Genomic DNA, 26,463 nt, shown 5'->3' with positions numbered 1-26,463 from the left:
TCTCTTGGCCAATGAGGCCATTCTCTTCTTCTTTGGTTGATTTTGATGAGCTTTGCAAGCTCTCCTTGTCACAATTCACTTGCTCTTTGAATGGAGCATCTTCAATTTTTTCCTTCCATTGGAGTTCCGATTTCTTCCTTTCATCCTTTCGGCTATAATGATCAATCATGAAACATGGTTCATGCAAACGAGGAGCTCTCATAGTCTTGTCAAGATTAAAGGTTATGCTTTCATCTCCCACTTCTAGAGTGAGCTCACCATGTTTCACATCAATCACCGCACCCGCGGTGTGTAGGAAAGGTCTTCCTAGAATGATTGGAATGTTGGAATCTTCCTCCATATCAACAATGACAAAGTCCACCGGGATGAAAAACTTCCCAATTAAATGCGGGGACATCTTCCCATATCCCTAATGGTGTCTTCGTCGATCTATCGGCCATTTGGAGTGTGATGTTGGTGCATTTAAGCTCTCCCATCCCCAACCTTTTACTCACCGAGTACGGCATAACACTCACACTAGCCCCTAGATCGCATAAGGCTTTGTTGATCGTTGTGTCGCCAATGGTACACGGTATTGAGAAGCTTCCCGGATCTTTGAGTTTTGGAGGTGAACTCCTTGAAGTATTGCACTACTCACCTTAGTGAAGGCGATAGTCTCAAGCTTCCGGATCGACTTCTTCTTTGTGAGGATATCTTTCATGTACTTCGCATAGGCCGGCACGTGATTGATTAATTCCGTGAAAGGAATTGAGACTTCCAAATTCTTCACAATTTCCATGAACTTTCCAAGTTGATCATCAAATTTGGGCTTGGCTTGACGACTTGGAAAAGGAAGTCTAATCACAATGGGCTCCTTCTCCTTAACCTTGTCTTCATTTTTCTTTGAACTTTCTTCTTCTGATGATTCTCCATCTTTGGAGTTTTGCACAATTTCTTCCTTTTTCACTAGCTTCCACAACTTCATCCTCAACTTGCTTCCTTGGCGCTTCATACCTTGTACCACTTCTCAAGTGAATGGCACTAACCGTTTCATGTCTAGGGGGATTACTTTGAGGTGGTAATTGCCCCTTTTGTCTTTGTGAGCTTGAAGATGCTAGTTGAGTCAATTGTGTTTCCAACATCTTGGTGTGAGCTAGGATGTTGTTGATGGTGGTTTCCTTTGCTTGGCTATCTTTTTGCATTTGAGTGAAAAATTCTTGTTGATTCTTTTGCATTTGGAGGACCGCTTTTTGGACATCAAAACCATGGTCATTTTGGTGATTGTATGGATTTTGATTTTGGTAACCTTGGTTTTGATTGTAAAAGGGTCTTTGATTTTGGTTTCTCATGGGTGGTGGAGTGTATGTTGTTTGAGGGTTTTGAACATTTTGGCTTTTGTATGAGAGATTTGGATGGAATTTGGTGTTTTCATTGTAATAGTTGGAATAAGGGGTACCACTCTTGTATGCTTGGAAAGCATTCACTTGTTCATTTGTTCCCCTACATTCATTTTGGTCATGTCCCAAAGTTCCACAATTCTCACATATCTCACTTGGGATTGATGAGGATGTCGTCATGGCATTAACATGATATTTGGTGATTTTGAGACTTCTTCAAGTCTAGCCATAGCTTTTTCAAACTTCAAATTGATTGTGTCAATATGAGCACTAAGTTGAGCACCCAATTGAGTAACGGAGTCCACTTCATGCTTTCCTCCTCTAGCAGCCTTGCGAGGTCTACTATATTGTGAGTTATGGACCGTCATTTCCTCAATCTTGTTCCATGTTTGATTGTCATCAACTTCGGTGAACATTCCATTTGATCCCATGTTGAGAATGTTCCTTGAATCCTCATATAGACCATTCCAAAATTGTTGTACCAAAAACCATTCGCTAAGTCCATGGTGAGGACATGAGCGACAAATTCCCTTGAACCGCTCCCAAGCTTCATACAAAGATTCTTCATCCCTTTGCTTAAAACCCGTAATTTGAGCTCATAGCATGTTAGTCTTTTCCGGCAATGGCGCCATTTTTGATCGGTCCGCTTCGCGGTGCCGATTAGAGAAAAAGGAAATAAGACCCATCTAATTTGGTCTTGAGTCACACCCGTTTGAGAGATTGCATCACAATAGTCGCAAAAGGTTTCCATATGAGAATGAGGGTCTTCACTAGGCATCCCCCCAAATTGGCTCCTTTCAACTAATTGGATGAAGGCGGATTTGGCAATAAAATTTCCGGTTAGATGTTGCGGTGTAGGAGTACCATTTGGTAGGTTCTCCTCGGTGGGTACGGAGTGTGATGAGAATTTAGGCATTGTAGGTTGATTTTGTGGGTGTAATGGGTTCTCCTCTCCTTCTATTGCGAAAGGGTTGACGAACTCAATAGTTGGTTGAACAACTTCACTAATACCTCTTAAATTCCTCCTAACAAGTCTCCTATTGTTCGTCAAGGTTCTTTCGATTTCACGGTCAAAAGGTAACAAATCACCTTGTGACCTTCTAGACATGCAAAATATCAAACAACTCGAAAACAATTAGAACAAACCTTGAGGAGTTTTACTTCCCCAAGGCGAAGAAAGACACAACTAATAACAACAAAAAGGAAATCTAAATCAAACAAACACCGTCTCCGGCAACGGCGCCATTTTTGATCGGTCCGTTTCGTGTTCACAATTAAAGGTGTGGTCGTTGGGTCACGTCCGAATCAAACCACAATTTATAGCTTCATAAACAACTCCACAATTAGTAAAGAGGCAAGTAAAGGTCGGATCCCAAGGGACGGGTATTGAAATGAGATTTCTATTGAAACTAGTGGTGTCTTGAAGGTGTCACAAATTGGGTTGATGTAGAAGGTTACTAACTAAAATAGCAATGAAAATAAACTAGCAAGATGAATTAAAAGGGGTGTAAACAATTGATTAAAAAGCACTAGGGTGTCATGGGATCATAGGGGAATCATGGGAATTGATCATACAAACATGTTCTCAAATTATAAGCAAACAATTATTGTTGTGATGGATTGAGTTGGGTTATATCTTACGATCCTAGGAAAGTTTGGGTCCCGGAGCCGAATCGATTAGATTGTACAACACCTACAAGTCGACTTAATCTTCCCTACTCAACAACATGCATGGTCTAATGAGACTCGAGTTGGGTTATGTCTTACAAGTCTCATTGAAAAGATAGGAGATGGTAGTAAATGCAAGGATTCATAGGCTTAGCATTTCATCAAATATAACATGTGCATGAGTTGAGATCAAAACAATCAAGCAAATAAAACATGAAAACATATTAATTTAAGCATGAATCATTCCCCATGTTGGTTTCCCCTAATCACCCATTAACCCTAGCTAAGAGACTACTCACTCATTATCATGTTGATCATGCTAGCAAGGTTGTCAATCATACCAACAAAATGAAACATGACGAATAAATGAAAGTAATTAACAATAATTAAAAAGGGATTAAGAGAATTATACCTACTAATGATTCCAATAATAAAGCAAAGATAAAAGAAGTACTTGAATGCTTGATTGAGAGGTTGTCAATCTCCCAATAATAACCCAAATAATCTTCAATTACCCAAAATAAAGGATCAACAAAAGAGAGATTAAGGAAATAAAACTTGTATTAGAACTTGATTAATTGTTGATTACAAAACTAAAGAGAGATTTGATTGATATTAACTACTCTAATTGTTGATAAGAAGAACATGCTCTTCTAACTAGACTAATGGGGTATTTATAGTGGAAATTAGGGGGATGCATTAGGGTTAACTAAGGGCTAAACTAGTAATTACACTTTTTAGATTGAGCAGGGAGGAGCCGGTATTTTCCGAAGGAAGGGCTTTTTCTTCGTAGCTTGGAGAAGAGGAAATCGCTGTAGAGAGGAATCCGGGCGGATTAGGTCGGGACGGGCGGATTCTCAGCGATAGAATCCGAGCGGATTCAAGAGAATCCCGGCGGATTGTGGTGATGGAACCCGGGCGTCTTGGTGGAAAACCGCACGGATTGTGCGGGTGAAGGACGGCCGGATTGTAGACAATCCGCACGGATTGTGCCTCAGCAAGGCTTCTTCTTCTTTTCTTCCCTTTTCTTCATAAATTCCTTGGGGATTTCCTTGGGGACTCAAGGATCCTTTCTCAACATTGCTCATCTACTACCATATGTACAAAGGCCTTCTAATCTTGTCTCTCCTTGATGGTTGGTCATTGAATTCGATCAATTTAGTCTTGTTTTGCCATGAAAATGCAAGATTCTTACTCCTTTCCTACCAAGGGATCAAAATCTCAAAGAATATGCAAAACAAAGAACTAAAGATAATAAATGACCCAAAAATGCACTAAAAAGCATGGGAACAAGGCTAATTCGGGGGCTAAATATACGCTAATTATGGTCACATCACTAATTGATCAAGTTATTATAGAGAAAAAGATGAAGAAAAATGGACCTCTCTTTCTCTATAATGAACCGGCCAAGTAAGAGCCTTATGGGTGATTTTTTTTTTTCTAAATTTTTCATCCCTAGCATGTGTGATAAAGCGAGGTATTTATAGACCTCAAAGTGTAAACAATTGAGGAACATTTGATAGTGGAAACATGCCAACCCACATGGTGTGATTTTATCACATAAAATGGCGGCACATGTGGATTTTTCGGGTCCATTTCGATTTCCGACATTTGTCCCACAAATGCTTGTAAGTCCTATATTTAATTATCTTATATAATTAAATATTAATTTGATTATTTAACAATTAAATAATACAAATTAACAACTAATAACCAATTAACCATAAAGTAATATTAGACCATTTTATTAATATAAAATGTATCTTATGAACCCTTATTAGCCAATTTTACAACTTCTTGTAAATTTAAATAGCTAATTACCTTTATCTCAAAACTTATTCACATATCGTATAAATTTAATAAATTAACTATTAATTATTAAATTTCAATTAACATTTATTAATTAATTATCGAATAATTAAATAATAAATCCCCTTGGCCTGAGTTCATAACTCGTCATCAAATAATACATTCATTTGACTTATTAAAGTCAATTAATACAAGTATTTAATTAATTTGTATCTCATACAAATAATTAGTTTTTCCAATTGGGCATCATCCTATAGGTGTGACCTAAAGGGATCAGCTGATCACCGCCGTCACACGACAGTAATGTCAAACTCTAGTCAGCCAATCATTACCGATTCACGATGACCAGTTGACAAATAAATAAATAAATCCCTGATACTTCTTTTACGAGATTTAATATGTAAATGCACTTATTGTGGAGGACACTACTCTAATAATCTCCCACTTGTCCGACACAAGTGTGCGTTACCAATTCTCTTGTCCAATAATATCTTCCACTCAATGCAAGATTGTGACACTCCCACACTCCAAGTGCCTTACCAGGACCACTCAGGTATAGGAACGTCACCATCTCGGTTACCCGAGGTAATGATAATCAAAAGACAATAAAGAAACGTACTTTAAAAAGGTAAAATACTGTTTAAGTCATTACATGCACTACTACAGATACAGCCTATAACAACGGGTAAAAACCGTTGTAAAATAAAAAAGCGGACGTTGTTAAAGCGGCCGTTGTAGAAGGTATTTACAACGGTTTGCTTATTTAGTGAAACCGTTGTCTAAAGTATTCACCACGGTTAAAAGCCGTTGTTGTTGGGTGTTCTCCGTTGTGGAAAGTGTTTCAAAATTTTGGAGGGAATAATATAACAACGGTTGTCGTATGTATAACCGTTGTTGTAACTTTCCCTCCAAAATTATGAAGTCTTTTGACAACGGGTTTATGTTACATACCCGTTGTTGAAATTGTTAGTAACAACGGTTCTTTGTTTAATACCCGTTGTTGTAATTTTACCTCCAAAATTGTGAATACTTTTAACAACGGTTCTTTGATTAAAACCTGTTGTTGAATATTATGCGCGGGTATTTGTAAATGTCATTCACAACGGTGTTAGTTTTATTAACCGTTGTGAAAGGTATTCACAACGGTTTTTTTTTAGTAACCGTTTTTATTACGTACACCTAATGTTCTGAAAAATTAAATTTGTTTCATGCCATTCAAAAACCTGCATATATCAAGAAGACACCATATACCAGCACCAAAGATAAATCATAGTTGGGTTCATCGAACTCAATAGATTCAATTCAACCACATACAATGAAAGATCATATATATATATATATATAATTACAAGGAGTTGAATTTACATGAACTAATTAATCATTCCCTAACTTCAACAAAAAAATTACTAATAAGCTGATCTAAACTGTGAGTATAGTATCATGCATTTCTATCTATATATATTCTAAGACGTAGTTGCCCCACATGTCTCTTACCTCGTCTATATCTATACTTGAGTATTGCTCAATCTGTTGTGGCCCGGTTGATTACATCTGCGGAAAAAACAAAGAGAATACATTATGGTATATATAGCGAAAGCAAGACAACATTAGCAACATCATGGTATATATAAAGAATTGCAAGACAACATTAGCTCTAATTTAAAAAAAGTAATAAACACATGTTTAAATTATTACTAACCCTTTCTGGAATAACGAGATATCTTCGCCTAATAATCTCCAACATGAACCGACAAGCGTAGTATCCACATTGTATGCTATCTGGCTGGCGAGGGGCCTATTATTACATAAAAAAAACAGACGAGAGAAGGCTCACATCAGAATCTTGAACTTTAGGTATTGTATTAGTATTAAACACAGATTTTGCACTTAATGTTATTGTATTTGAGCACGTACCCGTTATCGTAAAAAAATCGGGGCCAACATCGAATCGTTCGTGGTTGATCCTCCTCGTTTGCTCTTTTCTTCTTAAAGGCCCTTTTTTAAAAAATAAAAAGGAGGCGTAAACTAATTTTTTTAGGGGCAAAAATATGAACGAGCTTTTTTCTATAAATAAAAATTGAAAATGTTATTATAAATAAATCAGTATTATAAACTTACATTTTAATCAAGTGCTTAAAAGTCTCGCTTGGTTGATGATGTAAAGAGTCCAACCAGAAAACTTTTTTCTTTGTCGGCATGATGGCTGCTAGCACCCAATGAGTCCTACATCAAGAGACATCATCATTATTAACAAGTACATATATTAGTTATGAAAATGCAATTGTAGGGGAAACGTAATATTAATTTGTTTATTACCCTTTTTCATTATAAACGCCAAAAATCGCTTCTTGGTTGTCGCCAATTCTTTGAGCAATATAATCTACCCGTTGTTCGAACGAGAAATCCGGAATAAATAAAGATAAAACATAGGGGCACATGAATCCGTATTGATCAGATGGAATATTCTTCTCGGGGATCACTCTGGTTTGCAATATCCTACATTATTACGGTATTAATTCCGGTATTTAAAACACTATCTACCTAGTAGTCGAATATTAGACTATGAAATTATTTATTAAGAAACTTACTTCATCCAAACAAATATGTGTGCTATATCAATCTGGTCTAGTCCAGCCCATACGGCTAGCAGATCCCATGATATGCATGCTTGGCGCTCAGCCCCTAGAATATCCTCCTCGAGCGGAATAATTATCGGTTGCTCGGAGGCTATGCGATGGCCACCTCCTCATACGATCTCATCATCGTCCCGTTCTTACTTTTTGCATGTAATCCTTCCCTTTATATTTTGTGGAGTTTATACTCCTAACTTTCACTACGGAAAGAATGAGTCTTTGATGTGGTGCTACTACCACCAGCCTACACATGTAGTATAGATAATTAAAATAATAAAAAATCCAAAGGTAACATATCCTAGTTGGAGTAATAAAAATAAAAGCGTACTTAATTAAATACCTCGTCAACTTTGCTCTTTCAATGATGAGGTAGTAGTAGCGAAAGACTGGGGACTTAGGCTTATCAGTCTTTTTTGTCCCCTACACAAAATTACCATGCTTTTTATAAATACAGACAAAATATAAATAAAGGGGCGAGGTTAATTTTTAAAAAAATGGAGAAGTTAATTAAATACATACCTCATCAAGTTGTTGTGAAGTCGAGGTTGTTGGCATGTCTGTGGACTTAGGCTTATCCGCCAAAGCCGCCTTTTTTGTTCCCTACAAAAAAAAATAACATATAAATTTAACATATAAAAACATTCAACAATTAAAAATGTAACACATATATATATATAAAGGTATTTCTTCTAACCCCAACTGCTTTCCGCTGCTCAGGCGGAGGCGGCGGAGATATCTTCGCCAAGTAGATGTGAGTATTAGGCCATTGGATGAAACTTCCAAGCGCATCTCCCAGAATGGTAATGTCGTCACGAACGGGACAGTGGAAAGTTTTCATGGCCTGGAAAGACTGTAGTTATCTCTACTATTGTATGATTCGGCAAAAGTTTTTCGCCATGAATAACTACGATTTCATTTCTTCTTTGCATTTGTTTTCTACGAGACCCCGGCCAACACGCACATGTGGCTTTTCGATTCTATTAGGGTCGCAAGAATAAGCGGCCTATTGTTTACGGCCTGAAGAATATACACATACATATACATTATTATATATATCTTTGCAAAAACGCTTGATTCAAAGATTTTGCAAAACGCTTTGTCTCGGGCCGATTTTTGCACAAACTTCAGCATTCATATAAATTTAACTAATTAAACACTTCATGCATACCTTACAAAAACAGGGAACCGACTTGAAGGGGATGTATCTTTTTTTCCATCACCCTCTTCTCATCAAGTTGCATCTCCTTTTCAGACCCATTATTTACCTAATAAAATTAACCAATTCAATGGCACCATGTCAGAAGTTGGCAGTGAACACACCCCCTGATCTTACCCAAAAAAAAAAAAAAAGAAAAATAAGGAAGTATATTAGGTACCTGATCGGCTTTAGTTGTTACCACTTGAAGCATTATTAGGTACCCGATCTTTCTGAATCTCGTTGACCGATACTTCCTTCTCATGTATTGCCAAGGTAGTAGCGGCCTCTTCACCAATCTGTTGTACCTTATTATTACCCCCTTTAGAAATGACATCCTCCATCATCTTCACTTCTTCTTCGGAAAGCTTACCTCCAGCATTCAGCTTTAGTAGTACGGATGCCATTAACTGAAGCTGCTTGCCAAGAATGTAATGTGTCAGAAATTTTTATCCCAACAATAACATGTGAATTGAACTTAAATGAAAATAATAGAATAAATGTTACCATGTCGGCGTGTTCTCGGACTTAGTCTTCCTTTTCTTCTTTATCTGGGCAGTTTTCCCATAATATTTCGTTACTCCAACCTGTAACGGGACGCCCCTCAAACGACCTGGATGTTCGGGTCGGCCGATCGCTCTAGCAAGAACGTCATTACGACCACTGGGAGTGAATTTCCCTTCTTCTACCTCTTTCAATACGTTATCCTATAATATATTAAATAAACTTCAAATTATATTTGTGACTAAAATAATAAAGTTAGTAATGAACTCGTCTTAATAAAATAATGCTTACTATGTTGGCCAAAACTTCCACATCGTATTTGTCATGCGACGACCGGGATCCTTTAGGCGTGTGCCCATGTTTATAAGTTACATGCCGATCCACCTCTTTCACTCCCTTTGCCACCTACACATTAACATGGTAACATTTATACACGTAAATGTGTATCAATGCAAGTCCAAGTGTGATTAAAAAAATAAAGTCTCACAGGGCAATAATGCATGCTACTTACGAGGTCCTCTTCTATCTTTCTGTAACCGCCTCGAGAACCATAGAATTTCCCCTTCTTGCATGAAATGTTAGCACGATTTCTTTTGCTAACGGCCTTCAAATAATTATATAAAAGCGCAAGTAGATGAGATAATAAAAAGATTATAGAAAGGACTCATTAATTAAAAAAATGATAGGTAAATCGTTAAAAGGCGAGGATATTTAACCTGAAACTTCTCAGTAGTTCTCATCTTTTTGAAAAGATCCCATTCTTCCTGCTTGATGGTGGGACACTTGTTTTCCGGTGGGCTCTTACGCATCTCCCCCGTTGCCTTGTCCACATACAACCAATCCCTAGCAACGCCACACTTCCACTGCCTGTGGACATCAGCTGCTTTATGCATTAAATACTCATCATGACTTTCATCGGGTATAATAAAGCCTTCCTTTATACGAGCCAAGTATAACTCCGCCAATTTTGGATTCAAACTTTTAACATCCTCTAAATGGATAGGCACAAACTGTCTTGTGCAAGCACCAATCCAACTGGAGAAAAGACCCGCATTTGGACCAAAGAGGGAAACCCTTCTCACTCCATGTTATTTCGAACAGGCTTTTAGCGGCTATAGTTGCAAGGACTTTCTTGCACTTCGTAGCACCCCTCTCACCAGGCTTATTATCACCAGGCTCATTATTCTTTTGACTTCTTTTACGTTTTTCACCCATGATAATCCTAAAAACCAAATATGAATGATATAGCTGGATATGAACAACTTAACAACGTACATGCACAGTATTATCTAAAACCCTAAACCCTAATAGGAATGAAAATTTAAAACAACAGATTGAGCTTCTAAAATCCTAAACCCTGATAAGAGGAGTAAAGTAGATGATGCGGGATGATAAAGATAACAAAGAAGACGAAAAACAAACAAATGCATGAAAAAAGAAACAAGATGATCGTCTTAAAACCCTAATGACGAAACACAAAATTAAAGTGAACATACCTGTTGATGATGATGATAAAGAGAACGAGCGGGATGATAAGGGAAGGCAACGGAATCGGGTTTTTTGAAATCTGGGCGACGAGAATGTAAAAAGCGAGGAAGAGAGAAGGATTAACACAGGATACCAACGGTTGGAGTAATAATGTTGTGTGTGTTTGTGTATGGCATGCTGGATGGGTTTCTATATTAGTTTTTTATTAAGACAAACTATTAACAACGGGTGCTCAAAGAAGAACCGTTGTTATATGTTAATAACAACGGGTCAATAAAAGTCAACCGTTGTCAAAAGTTTATTACAACGGGTAACATATACCCGTTGTAATATATTTTCACCAAATTTGCGCCAAAATGAAATACGTCAAAAAAATAATTGACAACGGGTAGAGGTACTACACCCGTTGTTGAAAGTATTAACAACGGGTAATTTAAATATAACCGTTGTTATTGTTGAACCTCTTTTTTTTTAAAAAAATTACTGTAATTCCATTACAGTCCAAACCTGTAACAATACATTATTCAGCAATTTCAACACCAGCATCCACATCTAATAATAAGATCAAGAAAATAAGACAACTTACACCAAAGATGCATGCATATCTTTGTATGTCGTATGTGTCTGATGAACTATCTCGGGATCGGGGGTTTCTTGGATGTCATAGTTTCTTCGTTAACCCAAATACCTTCACCATGGTCATCACGCATATAGATGCTTTCAGTGTCCTCATGATCAGTGTCAACATCGTCGAAATAAGATACAGTGGTAGACTGATCCATTCCCTCAAAAACGACATCCTGATCATCATCATCATTATCGGATGGACTACTCCTTCTTTTCCTTATAGACAGTACAACAGACCACTTCTTATCCATAGGATCGGTGACATAGAACACTTGTTTAGCTTGGGATGCCATTATGAAAGGATCATCCTTATTATTGCCAACCTTACCCAGATTGACCAACGTAAATCCCATCTTATCCTTTCGGACACAATGGATGTTGTTATCAACCCAGTTACATCGAAACAAAGGCATTGTGAAATCAATGTAATCTAGTACCAATATTTCTTGAATAACACCATAATAAAGGCATTTTCCCCAAATAGGCTTTTTATCTTTTGAAGTAGCAAAGTGCATTGCCTCAAATTCTGAACTCACACCACTATTTTGCATTGTGCTCACCTCATCTTGCTCGCGGGTGTAAAAAGTATATCCATTAATGGCAAAACTGTTGTAAAAGGTGACACACGGCATTTGGACCTAAACCAAGACGTAGTAACCTAGGAGAGATGTCATCACCGGTTTGATCGGTACACTTTGTAAGACAATATTCCTAAACCACTCTGGAAACGTCTTCGTATGCTCGTTCGCAATCCACTTCTCGGTCTTGTTTTGGTGATCGTATTTGAGCTCATCTTTGTGTTGTTGAATATAAGGTTGCACCTCATCTTCGTTGTTTAGCACATACATGTGTGCTAAATGCAACATTTCACGTGTCACAATTTTTTCAACCCGGCCCCTAATACCTTTTCCGGTCATCCAGTCACTATGACGATTCTTAGGAACGCCAATCAACTCCTCAGGGGAGAGATGAGCGTAACAATATGAAAGAGCTTCGTCTAAAATAGCGTGTTCAGCAATACAACCTTCCGGACGATACCGATTAGATGTATAGTCCTTGTAGACTTTCATCAATCTTTCGAAAGGATACTGGTATCTCAAGTACACGGGCCCAAGGTACAAAATCTCCCTAACCAAGTGAATGGTCGGATGAATCATGATAGTGAAGAAAGAGGGTGGAAAATACATTTCCAACTGACAAAGAGAGGTTACAACGAGGTCCTGCAATGAATCCGCGTCATCGGGATCGATGACTTTCTCGCATATGGACTGGAAGAAGAGACAGAATCTAGTTATAGCATATCTTACCTTTTCAGGTAAAATGGAACGAATAGCCACGGGTAGTAATTGTTGCATCAAAGTGTGACAATCATGTGACTTTAACCCGGTGAGTTTTAGGTCTTGCATCGACACTAGGCTTTTGATGTTCGACGAATAACCATGTGGCACTTTAATTCCATTCAAGCATGCACAGAACTCTTTTTTCTCATTCCGTGAAAGGGTAAAAGCTGCTGGCGGTAAAAATGTACGATTACCTCTCTTCCGTGGTGCCAACTCTAGCCTAATACCCATCATTTTCATATCTTCCCTAGCTGCGGCGTTATCCTTTGTTTTACCAGGAACATTCAGAAGGGTATTGATAATATTATCACAGACATTTTTCTCAATGTGCATGAAATCGAGGCAATGCGACCTCCAGTCGGGCCAATATGGAAGTTTATCAAAAAATATGGATCTTTTCTTATACCCACGAGTAGACAATTTAGAGCCGCTCTTCTTCCCATAATCTATCTCAATATGCTTTACTTTCTGATAAACTTCATGCCCACTCAAAATTCTAGGAGGTTGACGAAGTTCTTGTCTTCCATTGAATGCTTTCTGCATCTTGCGATAACAATGGTCATGATACAAGAACCTCCTATTTCCCATATACACATACTTACGAGAAGACTTCAAGTATTCGGACTCGATATCCTCCCCACACAATGGACAAGCCTCTTTCCCATGAACTGTGTGCCCGAAAGGTCGCCATAAGCCGGATAGTCGGTTATTGTACACAATAACATCGCTCTCAAATTGAAAGTTTCGTTCTTATATGCATCAAATACTTCAATCCCACTATCCCACAACAATCGCAAATCATCTAGAAGAGGTTCCAAATATACATCTATATCATTTCCAGGTTGTTTAGGGCCGGAAATTAACAACGACAACATCAAATACTTTCTTTTCATGCACACATATGGAGGTAAGTTATAAATAGCCAACACTACTGGCCAAGTACTATGTTGGCTACTCATGTTTCCGTGTGGGTTCATTCCATCAGTGGACAGCGCTAGACGTAAGTTTCTAGGTTCATTGCCGAACTCGGGATACTTAGCGTCGAACGATTTCCATTGCTTACCATCTGCCGGGTGTCTTAGCTTTCCATCATTTATTCTTTCTGTTTCATGCCAAGTTAACATTTTTGCATCATCGGGATTCGCATAAATCCTTATGACTCTTGGTATCAATGGAAAATACCACAACACCTTAGCCGGGATCCCTTCCTTATCCTTATAACGCCACTCCAAACATTTAGGGCAATTGGTTAAGTTTTGATATAATTTCCGATACAATATGCAATCATTTGGACATGCATGTATTTTCTCATATTTCATACCCACTCCTCTTATTAGTTTTTTCGCCTCATATGTCTTAACAGGTAGAACATTACCATCAGGAAGCAACTCCTTTATTAAGGCTAAAAAACTAGTGAAACACGTGTCACTCACCCCATTTGGCCCCTTGATATTATACAACTTCACCACAGCCGACATTTTTGTGAACTTACAACCAGGATAAAGAGGTGCTTCAGACTCACACAACTTCTCATACATGTTGTTAAGGTCATCCCAATTACTAGTGTCATCACCTACATCTTCAAAAGCAATGGACTCATCATCATTCTCTTCATTATCTATAGACCCAACATTCAACTTCTCTACTTCCAACTCTTCCAACTCAAAAACTCGGCAAACTCAGGATCATCAGTTAGCCTTTCGTGTACATCAACATCATCTTCTTCAGAGTTATTCTCTTCCTCTAATGATTCCCCATGAAAAATCCAAAGTGTATAGGATCGACTAAATCTCCACTTTTCTAGGTGTATTTTAACGTCCGGAAAAGCCATATAGCTAATATTACCACATCTTTCACAAGGACATGCAATACTAGAAGAACCATTCAAATTGTTCGAAACGAATTCATAAAATTCAGCTAAACCATCCTTGTAGGTGCGGTCACTCATATTTGCATCAATCATCCAAGTTCGAGTCATTATTCTACATTCGTAATAATAGGCAACTAATTCGGAAAATACAATAATAGGCAAACAAATAAACGAAATTCGGAAAGCAATTAAGCTAAATTATCAACAAATTAGATAATAACCCAAAAAATCCTATATCTAGTTATAATAAGCGTTGCTAAGAAACATATATATACCTGATTGATAAACACGCGCGATGAGGGAGAGAAGACGTGACAACAGTGACGGAGATGAAGACAGAGAGACGATCAGGGAGGAATGGAGGATGATATAGTAGCAGTATTAGCTTGTGTTTGTGTTTGTAGCGTATAGCAGAATAAAGCAATATGTTGTTCTTAAGATTTTCATAATATTAATAACAACGGTTATTGAGATTACAACCGTTGTTAAAAAGTATTAAAAACGGGTTCTAATATAACCGTTGTGATTACTTTTCACTAATTTGGCGCCAAACCATTAACAACGGTTAAAATTTAACCGTTGTTATTAGTTTTTTCATTAACAACGGTTGTTTAAGTATGACCCGTTGTTAAAACAAATAACAACGGCTAACAACACATAACCGTTGTAATTAAGTTTGGTAAAATTCGCGGAATAAATTCTACAACGTGTTTTGATGATTTTCGTGAATAAGCGTTGTTAAAGGGCCGTTGTGGTTGCCTGTATTTGTAGTAGTGATGTTCCAACTCAAAACTGTTAAATGAAATACAATCCAAAACCAAAATTGTCTACCAGCAAAACTGAACAACTAAGGACATCGTCTGACACAGCGGAAGACTCTTCTAATTGCCAATGACTTATCCCAGCTAGCCCATATACATCATATCAAACCTGCTCAACAACTGCTCACCATCCCCGTATGGATCACCACCGTTTTTAAAACAATTAAACGGGGTCAGTACTAATTACACGATACAAGTACAATGAAACAAAAGCCAAACAGCTCAATCAACACATCAAACCCCAGTCTCCATAATAAATCTCCACACAACTGACTACACACTAAAGTGTGTAGTCCTGCCAGAGTACCCATCGCAACAGATACTCCACACCGCCAGTGGAGGACCGTAGCCGTTCCCACCTAAGCCCCGCTCATCTCCATCGAGCGATAAACCCATGTTCATTAATGTGCACATCCCTCCTGTGGTGGGTTCCACAGAAGGCGAACTAAAGGCGTGAAGCCACTCCCACAAGTGACTCCACTCAGCCAGGGACGCACCCCGAAGATGACAGACAGATACAACAACAATCAACGATATTAATCAACAACCGTCACGAACATCAGCACTATGATAAATCAACGATAACGATACAAACACCACACACATCATGTAATTAATACCGAGTAGGGAAACCCTACCTGGAAAGCAATCACAGAATCAGACGATCTAGCAGCTGTCTCAAAATCTCTCCTCTACGAACCCTCCTCCTATACATACATGCAAACAATTACTACCTTAACCACATAATCATAAAAACCCCCAAATCACCCAATTAGGGTTTAACCAACATTAACAAAACAATATAAAAGTTTTATGTAAAGCTTACCTTCGACGCAAGGATCACAAAGGTATAAAGAATGACGAAATCCGTCACTTCTAGCTCCGGGATTTGCTAATTATGCGGCGAGGATGATTCAACGTAACTCCCAATTTTCTCTTGAAGGTTTATAGGTTGTAAAGGGGTTTTTAGAAAAGTGACGAAAGCCTTATATACCATTCCCGCATTATTAACAAAACCCGTCAAATATCACCCGTAAAACCACTTACTCGATCGAGTAAGTCACTTACTCGATCGAGTGCCACTTACTCGATCGAGTGCCAAGCCTACTCGATCGAGTACCTTACAGGCAGACTACTGTTTTGCGTAAAAATATACTTACTCGACAGAGTAAACCCCACTCGATAGAGTACCCATAGACATAGAAAACCGTAGTATTAAAGTCTTCCCTCCTTAAAAGGAAATTCGTCCCCGAAGTTCAACCCATACATAAAAAAAAAACCAAACATACTAACTCGATTAAGACACAACAACGCAACTACGAACTCAAAACAAAACCCCATCCTATAAAACATGAACTCCACTAACTATGCCTACCTCTAAAACACGGCTCACGATATCGTATCGACTACATCATAGTCTCTCTCGACACCAACTGCAAACACTACCAACTACTATCCACAAACACTGCTAGCTCCGTGACATATTATCCACTAGAAAATGCAATATCAAGACACTCATAACATCAAACGGAATGTTATATTCTACCACCCTTAAAAGGAACTTCGTCCTCAAAGTTTACTCACGCTCATAAACATCATCATCCAACTGCCAAAACTATCGAACTCATAAATATCATCATCCATCTGTCAACACTATCGAAATATTCTCACCTTCCTAGACATCACACTACTACAAGCACGGCCATGACCTTTTAACAAAATAAACCACAACAAAGATTCATCCTTTATGCTACACCAACACTCTACTTCCAATTATACTACAACATGCACAACCATGAAACTCTCTTTTATCGCATCTTACTCCTCTTAAGACAAATGTTACGTCCCCGTAACTCACTAATACTAAATCCTTAGTTATATCTTCTCATTATCCTCATAACCATCGCATGTCAAAGATAACCGCCTATAATCAAAACACTCACCATTCCTATATCCAAGGCTCTCTTACTTGACCAATTCTCATACCTCAATTCACTCGGCATACCACCTAACCTATACCACCAAATATTTAGCTTAACCATAACTTCAACTGTTCCCTATTACCGCCAAAACGACATAGTCCTCTATACATGCACCTATCTCCGTACTCAGAACTCACGATTCACAATTATTACACACATTCACACTAGATCCTCAAGTTCTCCCTTTTATTACCACAAAATCATCCACAACTTACCATGACACTAATGTCCAACACACTATACTCACTGTCTCGAGAAAAAATTATGGACCACCTGCAGCTTTCAGATTTGTACAACACATGTTCTACGAATCACTTGCCATTACTAAGTCAACCAATGCCTCATCTAAAAGAACCTCACAAGTACTCCAAAAACCTCTCGCAACTACGTCCCCTCAACAGGATATCACTATACCATGACAACCATAGAAACAAACACAACTCCCTTCTATATCATATTCTACCCTCACTCCCAAGCTGAAACTAGCAAGAAACATCAACAAACAAAACAACAGTCTATATATGTCTAACCGAAACGCACAAGGAACAACAGTAAACAAACAACAATCTATGTATAACTAGTATGTACATTCGAAAACTCGTACAGTAATCATCCCGCCTACTCCACCACAACCGGTGACGGCATCGCAACACCGCCACCAACAGCCGCACCGCAGCGCGAAAATACCCGCATCACAACACGAAATACCATGTCCGGATCATCACCCGAGTCACAACAACCACATCGATAGGCATCACCACTTACACTATTATCATACATACTGACGCAGGACAACTTCCCGGATAAGAAAACTTACTCAAAATCGCTTTACTAGATCACAACACAATATATTGTATGGAATAAACAGATAAGCACCTCATGAACATCATCCCTACCATTTCACGGAATACACATGTATTATAAATACACATACAATTATAACTAGCCATGCCAGATCAATCAAATTATTACCTTTTTGAATATCATTCAATTAGGTTACCGTACTCAACATATAGAACATTCAGATAACAACTTTATAATTACCACACCATACCACTTCTTGTGAGGTCAGAACCTCACACAAACATTTATACACATCATAGACCCGTAATCACATCCAACTAGTCAATCCCGATCATGTAAGTTACCACTTGATAATGGTTACCTCTCGCCCGAGCTTAACTCGTATGCCTTGATAACATATTCTCCCATTCGCATACCATCACCTCCTGCCATACATAACCATACAACTAACACTCACTACCAGAAACCGCCTCCTAAGACTACGTCTTATACTTCCTCACAACCATACATATCAATCCGGTCTCTACAAAATCAACCTCTTTAGAATTGTTATCCTTCTTATCTATCATCACCCTTAACCACTAGTGACAACACCACAATACCCCCCATTGCTCGTATAACAAACCTTTTACACTCATCTCTAAACATCACGGTTTCTTTTCTATCTTTGGTTAACATCCCAAATAACGAACATCAAATCCATCAACAAAATTTACCTCAACACTATTCCCAATTCCATCCTTAATTGCATCGTCACCCAACTCACCACCAAGATCTCATATCGTGTAAATTCTTTACCCAACTTTTTACTTTCCTTCATTCCTCAAAACTCATGATTATCATGTCGTCCTGGAACTCCTATGTAACCGTTAACTCAAATCCTCATGATAGTATCATACATCTCGACGATTCATTACTTTTATATCACATAACCTCGGTGAACATTTTCCTAGTTTTACTCCCCTCATTCTTTTCTTTTACACTCGACAAAATCAATTAACCATTCAACTCCTTATTACTTCTACCTAACTCTTTAGTGCCCCAGTTACCTTCTCATTGCTCCAAAACTCCCATCTCATTATTTCATATCAGTATCATCTCACTCTTTCTTATCATGGATCCTCTCTTATCATGCCATCACTCACACTTATCACCAATCAGTCCAGACCATCTCATGCTATCACTCACACTCATCACCAATCATCATTTTTTTTTGAATCCCAAAAATCATTTCATAACGTTACTTGCCCAAGGAAATCACACATTAGTTTCACCTCTTGATAATGCAATTTCCCAAACTCACTCACTATCTGCAAATCCACGTCGCGACATGTCTCCATTAAGTCCACTATATACCACTATTCTCAATCCCTCTAAAACGTCCTTTCATTGCATATATTCTTAACCAACACAATTCCTAACCATCTCTCTCCATAATTCTTTACACATCTCAAGTTGCTACTATCCACATCCTTCCTTTCAATTTTTCATTCTCACGTTCCTTAGACTCACATCATCCCTTGCCCACCTTCACTTACTTTTATATTACTTAACACACAATCATATCACTCATCTCTTCTCACCCAAACATTCTCCATGCCTCAATAAGCCTTACCAATCTTCCTTTTTCTTTCCCACTACCTATCACAACCACATATAACTCATGTCCTCCCCACCGAACTCGCACTCACCACAGGTGCCGCTCCTTACATCATAAGATTGGGTAACTTACGCGTTAGGACCAATACATACGTAAAACAATGCATACAGAAGCAAAAGAACACCTTTGAATTAAACATAATATGCAACGAAGTCAAAAGATAAGCATATGACCCAAAACAGGGGTCACTAGATCGAGTACATGCCACTCGATCGAGTGAATGGCTTACTCGATCGAGTAGGTGAAGGTCAGAGACACGTATAACAAATTACAAGGGCTACTCGATCGAGTAAGGGTTACTCGACGAGTAACAAGAGGTGCACTCGATCGAGTGAGGGCCACTCGATCAAGTACCCTACGCATTTCTCAGCACTGTTCAATTTTCGTAAAACGGTCATAACTCACTCATTTTGGGCGTGTGACCTATCGTTAGAATCGTAACAGAACAAGCTATCAACTCCAATTGGAATCACATTAAAATAATTTATGAATCTCAAGTTATAACAGTTTAAAGACAACTTCGCTGTAATCGAAAAACACAACTACTTGATTTTTCTTCCAAACAACTTAAAAACAACAAGGTACACAAAAACAACTCAATACTCATAAAGCCACTATTCTTAACCACATGTTACTATCTTCAAAAGCCAAGTAACAAATAACTCAATGCACATATATCATTCAACTTTCCAATCACATATTACCCGCATATTTTTATTATATAACTTTACGTAAATAAAATCACAAATATATGACATCAAGTCCCCTATTCACATGTTACTAGCATAACAACATTATAAAATAACTTCCATCATATAACATGCTTAATCATAAATCATATTATCATGCAACAATTATTCATCTTTTTCCACCATTTCATCCATCATACCACCTATTCATCCACCGTATTCGTTCAACATATTCACCCAACATATGCATAAGAACAATAGTAAACACAGAATCTGACCAAAAGCTTTTGCTAAGACGTACTCGATCGAGCTGACCCCACTCGATCGAGTGCCTCAACCTACTCGATCGAGCGCCCAAAATCTCGCTTCTGCCCAGAAAACGTAAACTACCCACTCGATCGAGCCATGCAGACTCGTAAACACTACCCGCATGCTCTTACTCAAACTTTCAGCTATATAAATCTTATAAAAAATGACAAACACAACATATATATGTATATAACTCGTTGTACAACTCAAGCAAAAGCAACCTTCCTTCCATATTTCTAAAATGCCATATCGTAAATCATTTATCATGCTTTCAACCAACAACATATAAATAACATCATCACCATTTTCTCTACACATTCCCCATCCTCCACATACACACATTCACCGATTCATACAACTCATTATTATATGAATACATAGCACACAAGGTAAATACATAGCGATCCCGACTCATATCCCATGGTGACCAGTTCAAAATTGTAGGGTAAGTTCACGACTTTAGGACGTCTCCTAAGTCTTTGCATTAGCTCCTACAACTTCTACCCCGGGTCCATTTTAATTTGACTCCCTATGTTCATTAGATTCATTGGTTACAGGTTTCAAGATCGTCTCTCTGATACCACTTTGTGACACCTGATCGGTGATGTCGTCGGGTCACATCCAATCAAACACATTTATAATACTCAACAAACAACTAGTTAGTGGTAAGTCGAGGTCGATCCATGGGACGGTGTGCTTTGGGTTCTAAGTCTATCTATCTCAATTTATGCTAGCGTCACAATTGATGGGGTTTGTAGTTGTGTTCTAAATGATGAAAGTAACAAAGTAAAGCAAACAATGAACTAGGAAGGATGTAAACAAATGATTAAAAGTACTAGGATATCATGGGTCATAGGGGATTCATGGTGTTGATCATACAAACATGTTTACAAAGTTGCAAGCAATTAATGTTGTGGAGGAACCGAGTTGGTTTATGTCTTACGGTTCATAGGAAGAGTTGGGTCCCGGAGCCGAATCGATTAGATTGTACAACACCTACAAGTCGACTTACATTCCTCCTATTCAACTTCTATGCATGGTCTAACAAGACTCGAGTTGGTTTATATCTTACAAGTCTCATTGAATGGGTAAGTGATGGGTATAAATACAAGGATTCATAGGCTTAGCATTTCATCAAACATAACATGTGCATAAAGTTGACATCACAACAAGCAAGCAAACTAATCATGGAAACATATTGGATTAAGCATGATTAATTCCCATGTTTATCTCCCCTAATTACCCATTAATCCTAGTTAAAGAACTACTCACTCATTATCATGGGAAACATGTCATTAATGGTGTCAATCATCACAACAAGTATAAACATGATAATGGAATGAAGAAATGAACAATAAAGAGTAAAGAGTTAAGGAATTATACCAACTTAAGATGATCCAAATAATAAAGCAAAGAATAATAGAAGAACATGATGATTGATGGAAGGTTGTCAATCTCCCAATAAACCCAATAATCTTCAATTACCTAATAATAAACTTGAATAATAAACTTGAACAATAATTAAGGAGAGATTAATGTGAGATTTGTGGAAAGATTAAAGAGTAATCTATTCTAATCTACTCCTAATCTAATCTAAGGAAGGATTGATTTAACCTAATAAAAACTTGATCATTTGATTATTACAAATGGGGTATATATAATAGAGCATCATTAGGTTAAGTAAGGGTAAAATAGTAATTTAACAATGTTAATTGTTGGGTAGAGAATCGCCGGTCTCAAGAGAGACTCCGGTCTCCTATTCGCCGGTCTTTGAAAAATATGCGCATCCTTCATAGAACAAGAAGAACATGAAAGTTGCTGTAAGGGAATCCGAGCGGATTGGTCTCGGGACGCTCGGATTGCAGCAGGGGAAGACGAGCGGATTTGGAGCGAGAAGCTCGAACAAAAATAGGGGAAGACGAGCGGATTTAAGGGGTGGACGAGCGGATTCCTTCAGGGGACGAGCATCTTCAGTCTCGGGACGAGCGGATTGGCGAACAACTTCTTTGTTTGAGCTCGGATTGTAAAACGGACGTCATTTTCTCATCCGGACTCCTATTGGAGTGATTCAAAAGCCTAGATCACTTGATTTTTCGATGCCGTTCCATCTAGCACACTTTCAGAGCCAAAGGAGAAACTCTTGGTTTGGGATTCGAGCGATTTCTTCATGTAATGCCTTCCTTCTCGTCATCCTTGCTTTTAACCTTATGAGCCTTCTATACACTCTTTATTCCTGCATACTTGGCCATCATTCTTGCCTCCTCTTTATACTAGTCCATCCAATATCATCAAAAAGCTTCCAAATATGCACGAAAGACAGGAATTTCCGCCTTATTATCTTCTTTCCTACAAACCATACGAAATGCACTAGGAAAGCAAAATAGAAAGCATTTGACGGATAAATTGGCTATGGAATGTTTTAATAGTATGCAAAATAGGCTCAATTAGGGGACTAAATGTGTGCAAATAATGTTCACATCAAATATCCCCAAACCTAACCTTTACTCGTCCCGAGTAAAGAGGTGACAAAAACTAGACCTTTATTTAAACTATCCTAATAATATAGCCGATGTGAGACAATTTGCGGGTCTCACTCCGCCCTTTCAACTCACAACAAGACAACTATGAGGTAGGATGCCTTCTTGCAAGGCAAGGTGGGTCTTGCCAAAATGGCGACACATCCAAACAGTAAGCACACAAAATAAAGTAATGGATGCATCAACAAAAGAATAGCCACTTTCCTCATCTAAGTGGCGGAAATTATCTACAAGGGAAGCAATTCAAGGGTACACACTCTTTCATAGATGCAAATTCTTCAAACTACTAAGCCTAGAAGGATACCAATAAATCACCTCCAAGTTGTGTCAAGCTAGGGTACCTTTGTCCTCAATCGTTAAATGCTTTTGTCAAGAATAGACTCCCTATGGTGTTAGAAACACTAGAGGATCGCAGAATTCCCCCTCTTGCCTATACAAGAAGAAGGGTCGTCCCCTCTCTACCATGCACAAAAATGGATACGATGGATAAAGGGATCGATAGATATTTGAGTTTCATTTTGGGAGTTTGATTTTGTTGTTGTTTTTCCCCCCAATTTCTTGTGGCATATAACATTTGAGAACACTTTCTTTTGCCATTTCTTTGATGTTTGGCATTTCAATACTTGACAACTTTTCAACTTTTCTTTGCATTTCTTTTCTTGAACATTTTCAAAGTCACCCCATATGTAGTGAGGGTGCCTTATATTTGAGGCTTTAGGAGTCTATTTTTGCTCCTCTTTTCATTTGATGCATTTTGCAAACTTTCTTTTCTTTCATTTCAATACTTGAACTCAAATTTTGAACAATTTTTGTTTTTGTGCCCATTCCCTTTGATGACAAAATGTATGGTAGAACATGGATGAATGATGGTTGCATGGTTTCAAGGGTCACCTTGGAATAAACGGTAGCCAAGGAGTTATCACACCACAAGGTACTCTTGACTAGGCTTTAATCCATGGGTCAAAGGATAATAGCCTGACACATCCTAGGGTGTTTTACAAGTATTCTAACAAGCAAAGTCTTAAGAAGAAAAAGCATCTACTAGGGCCTATATACACTTGTCAAGCTTCCCAAGTAGACGGTTTCGCAAAATTTTCTAACATGCAACTACATGCCATGATGCAACTAACATATATACAACCTAATGCATATTATTCTACCAACTAGTATGCCATATAAACTAAATGCAACTCCTAACAACACATAGATACACAAACCGCAACAACAAAATACACCACATCCTCCTTGACATGTAAGCCCATCCTCCTCATATAATGAAAAAGAAATGGAAGGGAAATAGAGATTAGAACGATCATACCAAGCGGTCTTTATTTTTCCTTGTTAATGCCTCAAATGTAGTGTTGTATCTATGTGAGAAGAGAACAAAAGCACAAGTATATACAATTCTACACTACTAAATTAAAGAACATGTTTTTGGTTTTTCAAATTTTCAAATTTTTATGGATTTTTGTTTTTATGAAATTAAAAGACATATTTTTGGGATTTTTCAAAAATTTTCAATTTTTTTATCATTTTTGGAATATAAATTCCAACCCACCACTTTATTTTGGACATTGTCCTCAATGTTCATGTAGGAGTAGGAATAAAAAGGAAAACATGTTTTTGGATTTTTGATTTTATGGAAATTGAAGTACAAATGCAATGATATGATATGAATGAATGCATGCCCTAACTAAATGCAATTCTATATGACATATATAACAAATGAATGCAATCTAAACTATATTATATGATGCATGATTTAAACTATGGTCACTTATGATCAAACCTCCCCAAACCGATTTAAACACTATTTCTAGTGTAGAAGAGAATAGGATTGGTCATTAGTGACTATGCATGAATTCTAGTCTATATGCAACTATCTATATGAATCATGTGAGATATATTACACTGCAACTATACTATATGAACTAACTAATATAAATGCGTTATGAAATATAAGACAAATGCAAGCTAAATGTATATGCAAGGTCAAGGGAAAGGGTATCTTACAAATGGTGGTTTGAGGGAGGACTCCACCAAACTCATTCCTTTGTTGCCATGGTTATTGATATTGTCCATGTTGCTTAATGCTCTCAATAACCGATCAAAGGCTTGAGCACAATCCTCAAATAAGCATGAATACTGTTTGTTCCAATTCAAAATGAAGCTTGGCCAAGGGAGCTTGTCCTCCATTCTCTTCTTCACCTTACCCTTAGCACTTGAGCCTTTGAAGTGCTTCAAACCAATAGGCCCATGATTCTTGTCAACACGAGGAATGAAGTATGGCTCATTTTCATCCGGAGACTTCCACTTACCACCTTCTCCTTCAATTTTGGTGATGATGATAGCACTTTGATTATTCAATCCTTCCAAAGTAGAAGGAGAATTCGCATAACATTGATGATCGAGTTCCTTAGGAGTTGACATTGTGGGTGCCAAATTTCCACAAGTAGCTTCACGTGCAAGTTTCTCTTTGAGCTTTTCCACCAAGTAACCTTTGTATGATACTTTGACCTTTTGAAGAAGGTCCACCATATCATCTCCAACAATAATAGGTTCCATGGTGGGTGCGAAGAGGTCTTCATGGTCAATAGGAAAGAGGAATTCATCTTCTTCATGGAAGCATACCTACAACTTCTCAAGAATAGGCTCCTCAAGCGAGGTGATATCACAAGTCCATTCTTCTTCCCTATTCCAAAGGTCCTTGTAAAACACATATTCTGCATAAGCTCCTTCCTTAGGCTTGTCATCATCGCTATCTTCATACGAATCATAGATAGGGGCTTCATTCTTCTTCATTAATTCTTCCTCCACCATCTCAACATTCACATCAAAGGACACACCCTCATACTCACAAAGGTTAAGAGTATTTGGCTTACTCAACCTCATATCTTCCTCATCAAACACCACACTTTCATACTCACAAGAGCTCAAGAAGATTGGCTCTTCCCACTTGTCATCAAAGGCAACTCCTTCAAACTCGCATTCATGATCTAAGGAATGGTGAGGGGTAGTTATTTGGGCTTCCTTCATTTGGGCAATTTGAATCTCCAACTCCTCACCTTGGGTAACAATGCCTTGAAGAACATTGTCCCTATTTTGGCTCTCCTCTAGCATTTGTTTGAAGAAGTTTTCTTGGTCTCCCATC

The 26,463-nt window shown here is 38.0% G+C and overlaps 1 non-coding gene across 1 annotated transcript; it reads left to right on the top strand.

Moving 5' to 3' along the window:
• The first annotated feature begins 1,874 nt into the window (after nucleotides 1-1,874).
• LOC141624607 (small nucleolar RNA R71) lies at nucleotides 1,875-1,981 on the top strand. The gene has a single exon (XR_012534412.1). It is a non-coding gene; the product is annotated as a small nucleolar RNA R71 (small nucleolar RNA).
• Nucleotides 1,982-26,463: the final 24,482 nt, after the last annotated feature.

Source organism: Silene latifolia, chromosome X, assembly GCF_048544455.1.
Source record: "Silene latifolia isolate original U9 population chromosome X, ASM4854445v1, whole genome shotgun sequence".
NCBI classification, from domain to species: Eukaryota; Viridiplantae; Streptophyta; class Magnoliopsida; order Caryophyllales; family Caryophyllaceae; genus Silene; species Silene latifolia.
The sequence above is the reverse complement of the archived record's forward strand: the minus strand, read 5'-3'. Positions and strand labels throughout refer to the sequence as shown.